This window comes from Pipistrellus kuhlii, unplaced genomic scaffold (genome assembly GCF_014108245.1).
Source record: "Pipistrellus kuhlii isolate mPipKuh1 unplaced genomic scaffold, mPipKuh1.p scaffold_m20_p_11, whole genome shotgun sequence".
NCBI lineage: Eukaryota > Metazoa > Chordata > Mammalia > Chiroptera > Vespertilionidae > Pipistrellus > Pipistrellus kuhlii.
The window spans coordinates 23,699,070-23,715,224 of NW_023425416.1; the positions used below are offsets into that span (position 1 = coordinate 23,699,070).

At 42.5% G+C, this 16,155-nt stretch overlaps 1 protein-coding gene across 10 annotated transcripts in view; it reads right to left on the minus strand.

Moving 5' to 3' along the window:
• Window positions 1-16,155, minus strand: part of ZBTB38 (zinc finger and BTB domain containing 38) — a 121,407-nt gene that overhangs the window by 46,820 nt on the left and 58,432 nt on the right. For 4 of the 10 annotated variants that reach the window (XM_036431274.2, XM_045579226.1, XM_045579225.1 and 1 more), the window contains one exon: window positions 14,555-14,620. The exons of 1 other annotated variant lie outside the window; for it this stretch is intronic. The gene's annotated coding sequence lies outside the window, so the exon portion shown is untranslated. Of the gene's footprint in view, window positions 1-13,613; window positions 13,971-14,554; window positions 14,621-14,739; window positions 15,064-15,462; window positions 15,728-16,155 lie in introns of those variants that run through there. 5 more of the 10 variants (XM_045579234.1, XM_045579235.1, XM_045579227.1 and 2 more) reach the window with 5 other exon arrangements.

Sequence of the window (16,155 nt, forward strand, 5' to 3'; positions counted from 1 at the left end):
GTGGTAGAGCGTCGGTCTGCAGCCTGAAAGGTCCCAGGTTCGATTCCGGTCAAGGGCATGTACATCAGTTGCGGGAACATCCCCGGTAGGGGGTGTGTAAGAGGCAGCTGGTTGATGTTTCTCTCTCATTGATGTTTCTACCTCTCTATCTCTCTTCCTTCCTCTCTGTAAGAAATCAATAAAATATATTAAAAAAAAAAAAAAAGAAAAAAGAAAAAGAAAAATGATCCTGTGGTGTTTTTGTTAATGTAACAGTAACTGCCAATCAGAGCTTCTACAAAACTTGAGCGAACCTATTGTGAATTGTGGATTCCAACCCAATGAAACCTGTGGTTTGATCGCCAAGTCTGTGTGTTTTCTATGGAGGCTTTTGGAAACAGAAAATCATATGGACCCTCCAACAAAATGGAGGCACCTGAGTTAGGAGCCACGGGCATTGCTCTCTGGGCTTCTCTGAGATTGGAAGGTGGGAGGCGGTAGAGCAAAGTAATTTGGCCTTTGGATTCTGCCTGCCCGGGTTTAAAGCCCAGCTTTGTCACTTACAAGGTCACTCGCGATGTAATTTTAGGCAAACGACTCACTTTCCCTGAGCGTTGGCTTCCTCGTCTGTAAAATGAGGCTGTTTTTAATATTACACTGGCCTCCTAGGGCTTTTTGATGATTAAACGGGATAGCGCACAAGAAGCACCTACAGTAGTGCCTGGCACATAGTAAGCGCTCTGTAAGTGCAAACAGTTGTGGCTCTTAGTGCTGCAAGTCAAGTATTCAGAGCTCTGAGTCCACGTGGTCCGAACCATAGCTTCAGTGTGTAAAGCAACCTTTATACCCTAGAAATTTTCCACGGGAAAAGCTGCCAGGGTCACATGGAGACTGACATAAAGGGATTTAAACACAGGTCTGACTCCACAGTCCGCTTTCTGTGCTGCTAACATGTTCCAAGGTGGTACCTTGATCAGAAGCTGTCAACAGCTTGTTAAGGGTGAAATCGGCTCTGGCTTTCCTAAGAGGCTTAGCAAATGAATGCCTCCTAACATCCACCTGGGAATTCACCAACAGTGGCATTTCTTTCTCTTTAGAGCTAAATGTTTCCCCAGAAGTGAGCAGATTTCCCCAAATTGTTATTAATAACTAAAATATCATGGCAACAGTTTTGAACACCGCCACCTAAACCTTACATAATCAGCCTGTCCTTCAAAAATTTCCACCCTTCCTCATAACCCGTCGCAGATTCTCTCTCTTAATCATTCTTCTGACCATGGGGAACGAGCTGGAAATTTCCCGGAACGTCCTAACTTGTCATGATTTTATTCTTTTCTGGAAAGGTTTGTTCTTTTTAAAACACATCAATGCGATTTCTTTTTCCACAGCGCTGGAATACTTTTCATTGTCATACATTTGCTAATCACCAAAAAACACCTAAGACTTTAAGATTTTCTCCTTTCTCCTTACATTTCTATCCATTCTTCAACATCTCCACAGCATGACTCCTGATCCTTTTCCACTGGCCTTTTTAGGTGTTGCTTGTTTCCTACCTCATTTCTTTTAATTCCTGCTATTTCCGTTATGTTACAACTGTCTGCTAGCACTTTTTGATTTAGGAGTATTGGCCAATTTAACATGTATTGCCCTCTATTTTTTAAGGTTTCTATATTATCGTAATATATAAATAGATGTAAGTGGTGTCTCTATTAAATCGACTTGCTTCCTTTGACTCATTCTGCCTCCCATATTTGCAGCACTCTGTGAACTCAATTTATTGTTTACTTTTCCTCTCTTTCCCTCATCCTGGGTACAGATTCCATCACTTGGCCTCCCTCGATGTGGCTGCTTATCTCTTTTCTTCAAGCATTTTAAGAAAGTGCCCGTCTAAGCCATTTTCTCTAATCACCACGTGAAAGGCCCCTTGTGATACTGTGTTGAGAAGTCTACCAAAGCCCAGGAAGAGACGGTGTTGAAAAAAGGGGTGTCACCTTCCAATGCCCACGGGGAGCCAGCAGGAAGTAATGTGAACTGGGGTCAACAGGATAACCGGCGTCCCACCTCACTGGGGAGTGCGGGAGGTCACCACCCAGCCCCAGAGCAACTGTTGCCAGGCGGGGATCCCAGGTCCGCATACTTTTCCGATGAAGCCCAAACCGGGACTTTTAGATAAAACATATGAGATGTCGAATACTTAAAAAACAAAAGGAATCTGAATCTGATCAGGTCTCTACTTGTAACTAGCCATTTACAAGAAATTTCTGAGACAGAGGAACGAACGTGTAAAACAGCACCAAGAAATGCAATGATCACATTTCAGATTGTGGGAAACTATGGGTCAAATGTTTTTTCCAACACATTTTTTATAGCAATAGCAAAAATAAAAGAAAGAGAGGTAGGAAAATTGATAGATTAAATGAAATTTGAGGAAATATTAATTGTACTGTATGAACCTTATTTAGAATTGTATTTTGAACAAATTGTGTTTGTTTTTTTAAATGGCCAAACTGGACAAATATGAATGCTGACTATGATATCTGGTGTTATTTTCTTAAAATATATATATATATATATATATATATATATATATATATATATATATATTTTATAGAAAGGAAGGGAGAAGGATAGAGTTAGAAACATCGATGAGAGAGAAACATTGATCAGCTGCCTCCTGCACATCTCCTACAAGGGATGTGCCTGCAACCAAGGTACATGCCCTTGACCAGAATCGAACCTGGGACATTTCAGTCCGTAGGCCGACATTCTATCCACTGAGCCAAACAAGTTAGGGTAATATCTGATGTTACAAAGAATTATTGTTTTTGTTGGTGTGGTAATGACACTGTGGTTATTTATTTTTTTAAAATATATTTTATTGATTTTTTACAGAGAGGAAGAGAGAGGGACAGAGAGTTAGAAACATCGATGAGAGAGAAACATAGACCAGCTGCCTCTTGCACACCCCCTACTGGGGATGTGCCCACAACCAATGTACATGCCCTTGACTGGAATCGAACCCGGGACCCTTCAGTCTGCAGGCTGATGCTCTATCCACTGAGCCAAACTGGTTTTGGCAGACACTGTGGTTATTTTTGTTTCTTAGTAACCCACGTTTTAAAATGTATTTTTTCAGTAATATACATTTAAAAAACTACTTTAGAAATACTTTAGTTATAGAAAAGTTGCAAAAATAGTACCAAAAATACTTAATAGTACCAAAAATACTCTACCCATATCTATTTATCTACTAGAAGCCCGATGGATGAAGATTCATGCCAGAATGGGCCTTCTTTTCCCTGGCTTTGGGCACCACCTCTGCTCCAGCCTGGAGCTGCCTTTCCCCCTTCCCACACTGCTCAGAGGCCTTGAGCAGAGGGAATGGTGTGGGATGCCTGCGTCATCGCCATGGCAATGGTCCAAGCTTCCCATCCTGCCCCCAGCTGCTTGGCATCAGCATATGCAAATTAATCCACCAGCTTTGTTGGGTTGATTTGCATTCTCACTTCTGATTGGCTGGTTGGCCCACGAAGGTACAGTCAAGTAGCATGTTACTCTTTCATTAGGTAGATTATTTTTTTCCTGTCATTTGTAAGGTGCAGACACCATTCTCTTTTACACTTAAATACATCAACATTTATTCCCCCGCCTCCCTCAAAAGAAGTGTTTTCTCTTAGTATCTTTATCTTTTAGAGAATGATACAAAAATACTTGAAGAAAAACTTGTATGATCTGGAATTTGCTTCAAAATACTACAAGAGAGGATTTATATGAAACAAGATTGGCCAGCAGTTGAGAATTGTTGAAGCTGTGTGATGGCTACCCAAGTGTTTTCATCTGTTTAAAATATTCATAATAAAGTTTTGAAAGATTATGTTAATTAAAGACTTTAAAATGACATAAAATGCTTATGATATAAGTAAATAAAGATACAAAATTATCCACAAAATATTATCTCAACTATTTAAAAAAAATCACAAGGCATAGATAAAAGACTGAAAGAATACATGCCAAAATGTTAATATTCCATATTATTGAATTAGTAGTAAAATCTAATTTTATAATTAGGAGGGAAAAGTTAATACAATTAAAATATTAGAGCCGTAGCCTGTTTGGCTCAGTGAATAAAGCGGCAGCCTGCAGATTGAAGGGTCCTGGGTTCGATTCTGGTCAAGGGCACATACCTGGGTTGCAAACTCAATCCCTGGCACTGGATGTAGGAGGCAAACAACCCATATGTCTCACATTGAAGTCTCTCTCTCTCTTGCCTCTCCCTCTCCCTTCCACTCTCTCTGAAAATCAATGGAAAAATATCCTCTGTTGAGGATTAACAACAACAAAAAATTAGAAGACAAAAACACTGGTAACTGATTCAATTAAAACTATTGTTAAAAGTCAAACAAAATACGTATGTGGACTAGAATGGCCAATGAGCCACCAGTTTACAGGTTTTGACTTAGAAAATAGGAACCCACACTATGGTCTCTGGACCAGATTTGCCGGCCGCCTGCTTTTGTATAACCTACAAGCGGAGGATGTGCTTAACATTTTTAAATGCTTCGGGGGAGGGAGCAGGAGGACCAAAAGGAGAATAATATTTCATGACATGAAAATTACATGAAATTCAAATTTCAGTGTCCATAGATAAAGTTTTATTGCCACCCAGCAACAGTCATTTCTGAATCTATGGCAGTGCATAGATTATTATTGTTATACTTAATATTATATACTAGTGCACATGTGTCAAACACAAGGCCCTCGGGCCAAATCCGTCCCGCCAGGCCTTGCAATGTGGCCCGCACCACGCTGTCATCACTGCACTCCGCTGCGTTTCCATCACAATGACAGTTTATGACTGTTCAGTAAACCATTCGGCCCGCGATTTAGGCTGGATTTTAGATTTTGGCCCCTTCTCTGATTGAGTTAGACACCCCTATACTAGTGCCTGGTGCATGAAATTCATGCATGGAGGAGGGGGTTCCCTCAATCCAGCCTGCACCCTCTCCAATCAGGAGCCCCTTGCAGGATCAGGCCTAAACTGACAGTCTGGCATCCCGCTCACAATCTGGGACCACTGGCTCCTAACCGCTCACCTCCCTGCCTGCCTGCCTGCCTGATTGCTCCTAGCCCCTCTGCCTGATTGCCCCTAACCTCTCTGCCTGCCTGCCTGATCGCCCCTAACTGCCTCTGCCTGCCTAGTTGCCCCTAACTGCCCTCTCCTGCTGGCCTGATATCACCCCCAACCGCCCTCCCCTACTGGCCTGGTCGCCCCCAACAGCCCTCCCCTGCAGGCCTGGTTGCTCCCAATGGCCCTCTCCTGCAGGCCTGGTCACCCGCAACTAACCTCCACTGTAGGCCAGTTTATCTCCAACTGCCTCCCTTGTCGGCCTGATCCCACCCCCAACTGCCCTCACCTGCTGGCCTGATCGCCCCTAACCCCCTGCCAGCCTTATATCACCCCTAACTCCCTGCCAGCCTGATCTTGCCCCTATCTGCTCTCCCCTGCCAGGGTGATCTTGCCCCTAACTGCCTCTGCCTTGGCCCTCACCACCATGGCTTTGTCTGGAAGAAAGTCAGATGTCCAAAGATGGCCAGTTGACTTGGTCTAAATAGCATATTACCCTTTTATTAGTATAGATTATATATTTTAATAATTAAATATTTAATTAAAATAATTAAATATTTTATTGATTTTTTACAGAGAGGAAGGGAGAGGGATAGAAAGCCAGAAACGTCGATGAGAGAGAAACATCAATCAGCTGCCCCCTGCAAACCCCCCACTGGGGATGTGCCCGCAACCAAGATACATGCCCTTGACCAGAATCGAACCCGGGACTTTTCAGTCTGCAGGCTGACGCTCTATCCACTGAGCCAAACCAGTTTCGGCTATAGATTATATTTTTAATTTCACCATTAAAAAGTTTTTGGAAAATTTCTCTGTTGTTATATAAATACATAATATCTTTAATTTTGCTTTAACTCACAAAGCCTAAGATATTTACCCTTGCCCAGGCAGCATGACTCAATGGTTGAGCATCGACGTATGAACCAGGAGGTCAGGATTTGAGTCCGGATTAGGGCACCTGCCTGGGTTGCGGGCTCCATCTCCAGAGTGGGACTTGCAGGAAGCAGCCAACTGATGATTCTCTCTCATTACTGATGTTTCTATCTCTCTCCCCCTCTCTCTCCCTCTCTCTTCCTCACTGAAATCAATAAAAATATTTTAAAGAAATATTTACCCTTTATAGAAAAAACTTCCAAACCCCTAGCTTAGAACTGGACTTCCTCTGTGACCTAAAAGCATTAGCGGAAAGAGCACTGGACTGAGAGTCAAGCATGGCTCCTTAACTCTCCGAGGGACCTGAGTGACAACTTCTCTGGGCCACAGTTCTCTCAACGATAGAACAGGTGGGCCTGAGGCCCACACTGCACCTGAAGTTTGTGGCTCACATTCCTGCACGAGCTAAGCAAGAAGTACAGGGATGGTGACAACATTCAGTGCTAGTGTGCCAGCCAGGTATGGGTCTCCAGGAGACCAAAAAAAAGACTTATGAAATATCCCCTGCAGATGGCTTGCTAGGCGCTCAGACCGGAGACTGGAAAAGGCTGGTGAAGAGCAAGGAAGGACCAGCTTTGGGCGCTGCAAAAGCAGAATAGCATGGCTGCTGTGGGCACCGTGACTTTGGGGAAAAGAGTTCCTAAACTCTGCACCTTAATGCGGGTATTTTGGGGTCTATCTCCAGCCCTGGCTTCACTGAAGACCGGAAGCACTAGGCCACAGCCCCTGTGGAAACCCGGCTCATTGGATTTAAAGGTTAAGCCAGATTTAGCCAAGCGATAAGGGGTGGGGCGCTCTGGCACCCTCAGCGTGTGGAACGGAGGCCTTGGGCTGGAGACTTCTTAAGACGCAGATAAATCACCGCCAAGACTGCAGGTTCTTCCCAACAGCCCATGTGGGACAGTTAAGCACCCAAGGCCAATATTATGACCAAAGCCAGAGAGAACAACAGAACACCCAGCCCCTATGCGGCAGGTCAGGCCAGCAGCCTGCCTTTCAGGGGCTCTCCCACGCCTTCATTTTCCAGTTGAAACTCCTCCCCATTCTCTCCCCCCCACCCCCCCACTTCTGGTGCAGCACAGCAGCAACTGCTTTTGTTCGCCTGCTGCCTGCCTGCCTCCTGACCGCTCCCTTTGTTCCCTCTTCCTTAGTCTCTGCACCCCCTTGCTGTCCTCGCAGTCTGCGGTCATCTCCGGCTCCCCGCTTTGCCTCTCAGATGACCACCCTGTTCTGCTCTACATTGTTTCCTGATATCCTGCAGTTTCTAGAGACTCTTTCAATGGTGTGACCCTTTCCTTTCCCTACTAAAGGTTCCCCTCTTCTCTTCCCCAGATCAAGAAACATGAGGAAGGGGGTGGGGGGAATTACAAGGGCACTGCCCTTCTGGGATTTACCCAGTTCTCAGCTGGTGGCTTTTGTTTTCTCATCTCGCTGGCTTGTAAGGCCCTCGGGGCAGGGGCAGGGACTCCGTGGCGTGCTCGGCGGGCACCGGGGAAGAGGGGCCGGACTGTGAGGCCTTAATTAGAGCAAGGCCGCAGCCAGGGCAGAAGACTGTAGCAGGCAGAAGGAGAATAAATGTCAAAATATCCATTTGGCAGCAGTGACCGCGGGGCAAGGAGAAGTTTATTTCGTTATGTAGAGAAAATCACGAAGGGTCTCACTCTTTTCATGAACACAGAGAGAATATTTACACTTTACGTGTTTAAAACAAAACAGGACCAGGAAACAAATCCCCTGTGAGGGTAGACACAAGTGCTGGTCTTGAACCCTGAGCAGGAATAGCTGCAGGAGCGAGGAAGCCATTGAGGGAAAAGATGTAGAATGAGTTATAAGATCAAAAGAGCAATTTCCTGGCCATTGAGACAGTGAAGGCCACGGAGAGCCACGCTGGGATCACCTGACACAGACAAGTGCTTTGGTGACTGGCCTTTGATTTACCTGCTGCCCACATAGCCGGCAAAGAGACCCCTCACTGTCAGCCAGGGAAGGTGAATAAACAAAACAACAAACCAGAAGCATCTTGCCTGCATCACAAATTCAAATGTTTGCATTCGAGGGCTTCTCAGCTTAACATCTGCTCATGAATGCGGAACAGTGGCAGCCGTCATCCGGGTCACCTGGTGATCCAGGCAGACCAGCCTGCAGCAGGGCAGCCAGGCATACGGTGGCTCATTAGGAGCCAAGACATCTTGGGGGGGGGGGGGGGGTCACGAGGATGAGACACTGTGTCCTGGGGAAGAGCCATCGCTGCTGTTAGCTGAGATGTCCCAAAATGGAAGGCTGGCTTCCAGGAGACGGTATAAAAGGCCACTAAGAGAACAGCACACTACTCATTCTTTCTGGAACGGAGAAGGCACACAATGGTGCCTGTCCGCACAGTGTTCTGGCCTTGAGGAGGAACCTAGACTAGAGCTCCGTAGGGAGTGTCATGTCAGATTGCACTCTGCCCGAGTTACAGCAGTGTCTGTCACACAGCAGAAGCTCAGCAAAGGCTTGAAGTGAAATGAGCTGGCTCAGTGGTAGAGCGTCGGTCTGCGGACTGAAAGGTCCCGGGTTCAATTCCGGTCAAGGGCGTGTACGTTGGTTGCGGGCACATCCCCAGTGAGGGCTGTGCAGGAGGCAGCTGGTCGGTGTTTCTCTCTCATCGACGTTTCTGGCTCTCTATCTCTCTCCCTTCCTCTCTGTAAAAAAATCAATAAAATATATTAAAAACAAAAAAAAGTGAAGTGAATTGTTGGAGCTCCCACTGATGGGTGGTACTCTACCACGAAGGACTAGATACTAGAACTGCATGTGGCTTGCGAACCATGGTTTGCTGACCACCGGACTAGAACAATCGTTATGCAGTGCAACGTTTCATGGCTAGGCAAAATCAAAGTATAAAGAGTCATCCAGGCCACCTCTAATGTGTGATAAGCAAAGTCCGCTAAATTATGAATTCATTTTAGAAGACACTTCTGAAACATATATATATATATATATATATATATATATATATATATATATATATATATGGCAAACCTATCCCTTTGTTCTTGGGCCTTCATCAGGCACTATAAGGCATGAAAGAGTTCCGGTTCTTAGGAAGACTTTTCTTAGTGCTATTTGCTGAGGTAGAGAACTATCACTCCATTAGAAAGCCACCAGCTGTCAAAGAGGTCTGCAGAACTGAAGAGTTTTAGGCAATGGGAGACAATGACATTTTTTTTTTTTTTTTTTTTGCAAGATGGGATAGACCAGTGGTCGGCAAACTCATTAGTCAACAGAGCCAAATATCAACAGGACAACAATTGACATTTCTTTTGAGAGCCAAATTTTTTAAACTTAAACTTCTTCTAACGCCACTTCTTCAAAACAGGCTCGCCCAGGTTGTGGTATTTTGTGAAAGAGCCACACTCAAGGGGCCAAAGAGCCGCATGTGGCTTGCGAGCCGGGGTTTGCTGACCACTGGGATAAACCTTTCTGCCTTTGAAAAAAATTAAAGATAACGACTAACTCAACGTTTGGCCCTAATGGCTGGGATTCGTATGAAAAATAAAACAAAAAGCTTCTCAGATAGTTATCTTGCTCTGAGAAGCCTTTCTTCGGTGGATTTCTTGAGTTAGCACTGAGTCTGCACCAAAATTTCATCGCCACCTGGGGTTGCAATGTGCAGAATTTCAGGGCACCTTCCTAGGTGTTTCCAGGTGGGACTGGAGTACAGGCAATGACCCCACAGGCACCATGTCCTGGGAATTTACTAAAACCAGCGAGGAGGGCCTGACCCACCTTCTCACTGCGGAGGAGGCTTACCTGAATAAGGCTCAAAACACGAAGTCATCAAACCTGGCTCTGATATGGTGGTGGTTACACCAGGAAAGGGAAGTTTGCAATTTGTGCATGAGCACCCCTCTGGCTGCTGATGCTCTCTCCTGGCTGGATCCATCTTACCATGTAGGTCTCCACTTAAATGCCTTCTCTTTAAGAAGGCTTTCCCTGGCTCACCATTCTAAAGTGTCTCTTCCTCCCAACATGTCACATTGCTTTTTATTTTTTAAATGTTTCTTATTTATTTTTTTCAGAGAGAGGAGGCGAGAGGAATAGAGAGATCAAAACATCGATGAGAGAGAGAGAGAGAGAGATCTCAATCAGCTGCCTCTAGCATGCCGCCTATTGGGGATTGAGCCCAAAACCCGGGCTAGTGCCCTGACCGGGAATCGAACTAGTGACATCTTGGAGCTTAACCACAGAGTCATATCTGCTGGGGATCACATTGCTTTTTAAAATTTAATTTTACTTATTGTCTTTGTACTTGTCTTCTTTAATTAATTGTTTACATATTTATTTTCCTCTATCACACTAGAGGCAGGTCGTTGAGAGGCAGGCCCTGGTACCTCTTCTTCATTACTGTATTTCCAGCCTCTAAAATATGCCTGGCATATACAGCAGGTGCTCAATAAGTGTGTCAACCAGGAACTCAAAGGCTTAGCATGATTTAGTAGTAAAGAGAAAGATGCTGGATCTTTGTCCAGATTCTTTTCCCTGTATCAGCCAGCTCTAAAACATGGCCTGGCTACCAGCTCTCTATGAGGAAGCCACAGTAATGGTTAAGGTAGATCAACATCATTCTAGTAGGAAGAGGTGAAATCTCTTTTTTTGAAAAACATATTTTTATTGATTTCAGAGAGGAAGGAGAGATAGAAACATCAATGATGAGAGGGAATCATTGATCGGCTGCCCCCTGCACGCCCCACACTGGAGATTGTGCCCAAAACCCGGGCAGGTGCCCTGACCAGGAATTGAACTGTGACCTCCTGGTTCATAGGATGACTCTCAACCACTGAGTCATGCTGGCTGGGTGAGATGAAATCTTTTCATTAGAAGACATAACACAATAAATATCAACCTGGATGAATATATTTTGGATGACTAAATGTAATATTTCTCATTTACATGACTAAACAGATCATTACTAGAGACAGTTTAAAAAGAAAAAAGAAAAAGAAAAAAAAAAAAAAAGCCCAAGTTAAGGTTTGGGAAAACACTTCCTATTTTCCAAAGAGAAAAAGAGTTGAGAATTTTATACTATAAATCATTCAGGCAGAAAAGCACAGATTTTCTCATTTCATTTTGGTGAGAACAAAGCAATTGTTTGCACATTCTTCATGTCGCACCTGCTCTGGCCTGCCCGGCATAAACCCTTTAGCCAAAAAGGGTAAATTAGTTAAGCATGGCCTTCCGAACAATGAGAACGACTAAGTGCCACCCTTAATAACTGACAGGCAGTGTTTTTTATTAATCTAGCAAATTCAATAATAATTGTAAATGGGTAAGTTTAGAAAAGTATTGTGCCTTGTAAAGATTTCTGCGAAATATGGAGGCAAGACATTAAGGCGAAACACACAATGTAATAAATAATAATTAGTCTTCCATTCACTGCTCTATTTATTAGAATGACAATAGTACAATATACTTCAAGCTCCTTGAATTGTGTTTAAAATTCTTCTAGGCAAAAACCAAGAGCAACGTAAATGAATAATGCCTCAAAAAATTATTAGGGATGAAAGTCCCCAAGAAGATGCAATCATGCTGGAGTTATAAACAAAACAACTGACATTTTATAAAGAAGAGATACACTGTTGAATCTAGCAGGCATTCATTTTTATGGTAAAACAATTCCATTGCATCCATCTAATCTTGCGATTAAGATTGAAAATTATTAATCTGTACCAGCCTATCAAAACAGAAGGCATTGGAGTTGTATCTTGCTGAGTAGCAATAGTACATTAAATTACAAATGCCTGGCTCCCTATTTGCTCAAGAGCGAATGACAATTAGCTTACTCCTATTGCAACTGTTAATGCTACTGGTATTAAAATAAGCAGGAAATACTGAATCAGGTTTCTGACAGTTCCCTTCAGTTTATGATCTTCTGATTGTTGCTATATTAAAAATGTACTTAGTCATTTAAGTCACAGGCAGGAAAGAAAATGGCTCCCGAACAACCAAAAAAAAAAAAAAAAAAAAAAATGGGGTGGGGGGGAGGAGGAGGGGTGTTGAGGTGTTGCAGGAAGGATATTTTCATGGCAGCCCAAAGAACGAAATCACTGGGAGATGAATCATGATCTCATATAACTGAGCCAAACAAAGACTCTAAGCAAAATATTTAAGTTGGCCTCTAAACAACAACAGCAACAAACCTTTAGCCCGGAAGAGGTTGGTTAGGTTTACAGACAGTGCTTTCGAATATGACAGGCTGCCGGAGTACAGCAACCACTTGCACAAATGGTGAGTCTCAAGGTTCTTCACGTCGGAGCAGACCCCAGGGAGGTCTGGGCTTTACAGCATCTTTCTCCGAACACATCTACAAGGACGTTTCCACAGAGGCTCAATGTGCACTTATCTTCGGGGCGGGCTTGGCTCCGGCATTACCAATGGAGGGAGCGAGGAAAACAAGAGCATAAGCATTTTCTGATTCTCAGAATTTCTGAGATGCCTTTTGTTTCGGTGGAGCTGGTGAACTCGTGATAATGAAACTACACCTTCGTACACAAACCTTGACCAGCATTCTAGAGCACATTTCAAAGAAAACCTTAATTTTGAAAGTACTGAGCACAAAGGAGGGAGGGGAAGAAGCTCTCACTGTGCAAGCTTTCTCTATATGTGCAGAAAGATGTCTTGTTTTTAAGGCTTGAAGACCGCATTTTAAAAATGTCTAAAACCAGTTCAGAATCTATATCAGAGGAAAAAGGGCTATACATTTTTCATTAAACATTTGTTTCTTTTTTTTTTTTTAAGACAATATTTTGCATATCTGTTATTGCATTTAAAAATAAGATTTGGTTACCAAGGAAACAGGTTTCTGGCCCAGTGTTAATTTGAAAAACTAAAATATATTTGAGAAGTTAACCTCAAAGGAAAGAGCCCATGAGATTATTTTGAATAGTGCCAGAATTTGGTGCTTGCAGAACCATAACTGTATGGTCTGCAATGAACCATCCTAGACACTGTTTCATTCAATGCAGGTCTTTTTCTTCTAACAGGAACATCTACATTTAACATTTTCCCCTTTAAACATTGTAACTCTTCCTCCCCCTGGTAATAGGTATTAAATATATAAAAAGTGTATTTATTTTTGCATATTATCTAAAATTAATTTTTAAGTATGTTATTTTCATCTTTCATATAACACGTTTAAAGACCGCTTCTTAAAATTTAAATATTTTAAATGTTTCATATTAAGCTTGTTTGCGTTCTTCGAAATTATCTCCAGAAACCCATTTATTTTTAGTTTCAAGCTAACATGGAGCTAGATCCACAGACTTTTCCAAAAAATTCTTTTGTTGTCTAACGGCGCCACACCTACTATACATATGGCTTTTAAAAAAGAAATCATCTTATTGCAGGGTCATTCCATAAGTTTATAAAAGCTACATATTTCTATACTATCTGAATAGAAAAGGCTATCCAATTTAATGCCCCCCTCCAAAAAAAATTACAACTGTCTTATTTAATTTTTTAAAAAAAGTCATATTTTAATCCATAATATTCTTGCTGCATGGCCCAAATTCTATAAAACATGCAAATTTCAACCTACCTGTATGTGTCACTTAGTGCAATGCTAGCATGACAAGACACTCAGCCATTTTATGTGAAGCGATGGAGACCGATTTCTCCGTCTTCTTGCTCACAAGTTTTAGATGCAATTGTCACACACAAAAAAATCATACGCAGAACAGCTTGGATGCACTGTGATCACGAGAACTGAATTTATCAACAGGAAAACAGGATTGAAAAAAGGACGTTTCTCATCCACGGGCTTCTCCGAGGCTGCAACCAAGAAGGTGGTGTGTTGAATTTTTCCCCCTTCCTCCTCTGAGAGTTCAAAGCCCGAAGCTGACCACTGCAAAGGCCACTGTCACATTTGCTGAAAATCAAACCACCGATACCAGCACTGAAAATACAAATTTGAGAACCACGTTGTTTGCACACCATGGCGTGCATAAGAGTTAAAAATAGGTCCCACCTTACCTCCTACCTGCATAATAAACACGGAAGTTTCAAGTGTTTAATTTGATATTCACATTAATTAACAATACAACATACATTATTTAAAAGACAGCAAATGCAAGAAGAAAGGGGAGACACCATCTGGTAGCAGAGTTTTGTTGTTGTTTCTGTTTTTAGGGCTTTTTTTTTTTCTGGCTTTGTTTAAAAAAAAAAAAAGATAAAAATCCTATTTTGAATGTGATGAAAAGCAAACATCCAGAAGCAAATGAATCGGAACTGAAAGGTGATGCTGAAATATCTAAGGCTGTAATGAGGCAAAAACAAGTCTTCACTACCAGATGATATGGCACACAGAGCATTTACATACTCACATCTGAAATACTGGCAACGTGTAATGAATTCTATACACAGCATGCACACAGCACCAGCACAGCTAATCCTGCCTGCCATCTTAGGCTCGCAGGAGCAAGCTACGCAATGCATGCAGCACACGAGCACTGGGGAAGGAGGAGGCAAGGAACGGCTCACCTTAAATGCAGTATCTGATTAATGTTGGAAGTGACATTGCACATCAGCCTCAGAGTCCTGGTTCAACTGGGTAGGAGGGAACAAAGAAAAATGTCATCAACTGATGATGCAAGATGAGCCCAATCACTAAACACTGTTTAGCCAACTCCAAATTCTGCAACCAGACAGTAGAAGGCATTTCGTACATTTAAGCAGAGCTGCAGCACAATGACTGTGTCCTCCTGCTTCCGAGAACCAAATAATCCTTTTGCTAAGGAGGAAAATCAGCTGGAACGGATACTGTCATGTCATCTTCTTGAAGAAAGCTTTCAATACAGTATGTATCTGGTTTGGGATGCATTTTTATAGACTGTTAATTCCATAGAGCTGCTAATAATAACAACAACAAAAAGCCAAAACTGTTCAGCTGTAGCAAAGTCAAAAATAATATTATAAAAGGTGTATCATTTCTAGATTATTTTTTTTAAAATCCTAATTGGTGCCGGCAGGCTTGTAGAAGAATGCATGATCAGCTGTCTGTATCAGTGCTATAACCTCTAACCACAAGCGTGTAAATGTATCCTGCTAAATGTATCGGCAGTGCAGAGCGGCAGATACCTCCTCAGCTGGAATGGTATTCTAATGTGAATAAATTTGCTTAAACTTAGAAGCAGAATACAAGCGGGACAGAAAAATAAATTGATGCTGAGTTCGTTTGGATTCATAGCTGACCAGCACGGACGATAAAAGCTAAGCAGGATACTGACCTAAATAACGGTGACTTGCAGCAGCCTACTGTAACTTGCACAAAACATAGAACGTGCAAAATTATTTTTCTCCTCCCTCCCCCGGCAAAAACTGAATTGTAAAGCAACAAGCCATTAACGGAAACCCGAAAGGCTGTATTTATGGAGAGGGAGAGTACATACTGTATGAGAAGGAATGGTGTGGTGCAGAGAAGCGACGTTTCTTTGTTTCACTTTGAGGCTTATCTTAGCTACGCTTTGCACGATGACATTGACATCATGGAGGTCAGGGCTGACACTGGGGTGCTATCCGTTTTATGAGTGAAATGTTTTCTGAAAATTAAATCTCATCTGCTCCAACACCAAATTTCATGTCTTCTTCAATACCACCTCTCCACCCTCGCTGCGCAAGATTGATGGGATCTAGTTTGGCTGCCTGTAATAAATTGGAATCGCCTTCTATAGAGATTCCAACACATAATTGTAGGGATTAATTTTTTAAAACAAAAACCTTTAAGAATTCTTATGCTTCCCCTTTCAATCTTTTCTATCAACACACACAAGCACGCATGCGCATACACACACATACACACGCACACACACACACACACACAATTGAAGCTCAAATTGCAATGAAATGTTTAACATGTGCAACAAAAAAAATGTGGAAGGAGCTGCTTATTCAGGATTTTGAAGTAATGTCTGATAAGCAAATACTGTTTTGCTACAGAACCAGTATCACCATGCCCCCAAAGAGAGGAAAACAGCGTAGCTTGCTAGAAAAATTTCCTCCATTTCCTGCCAGCAGGTAAAAAACAGAAAAGCATTTACCATGCTGCATAAAACAAGAAGTCTTCTATTTTTAAGGAAATAGAG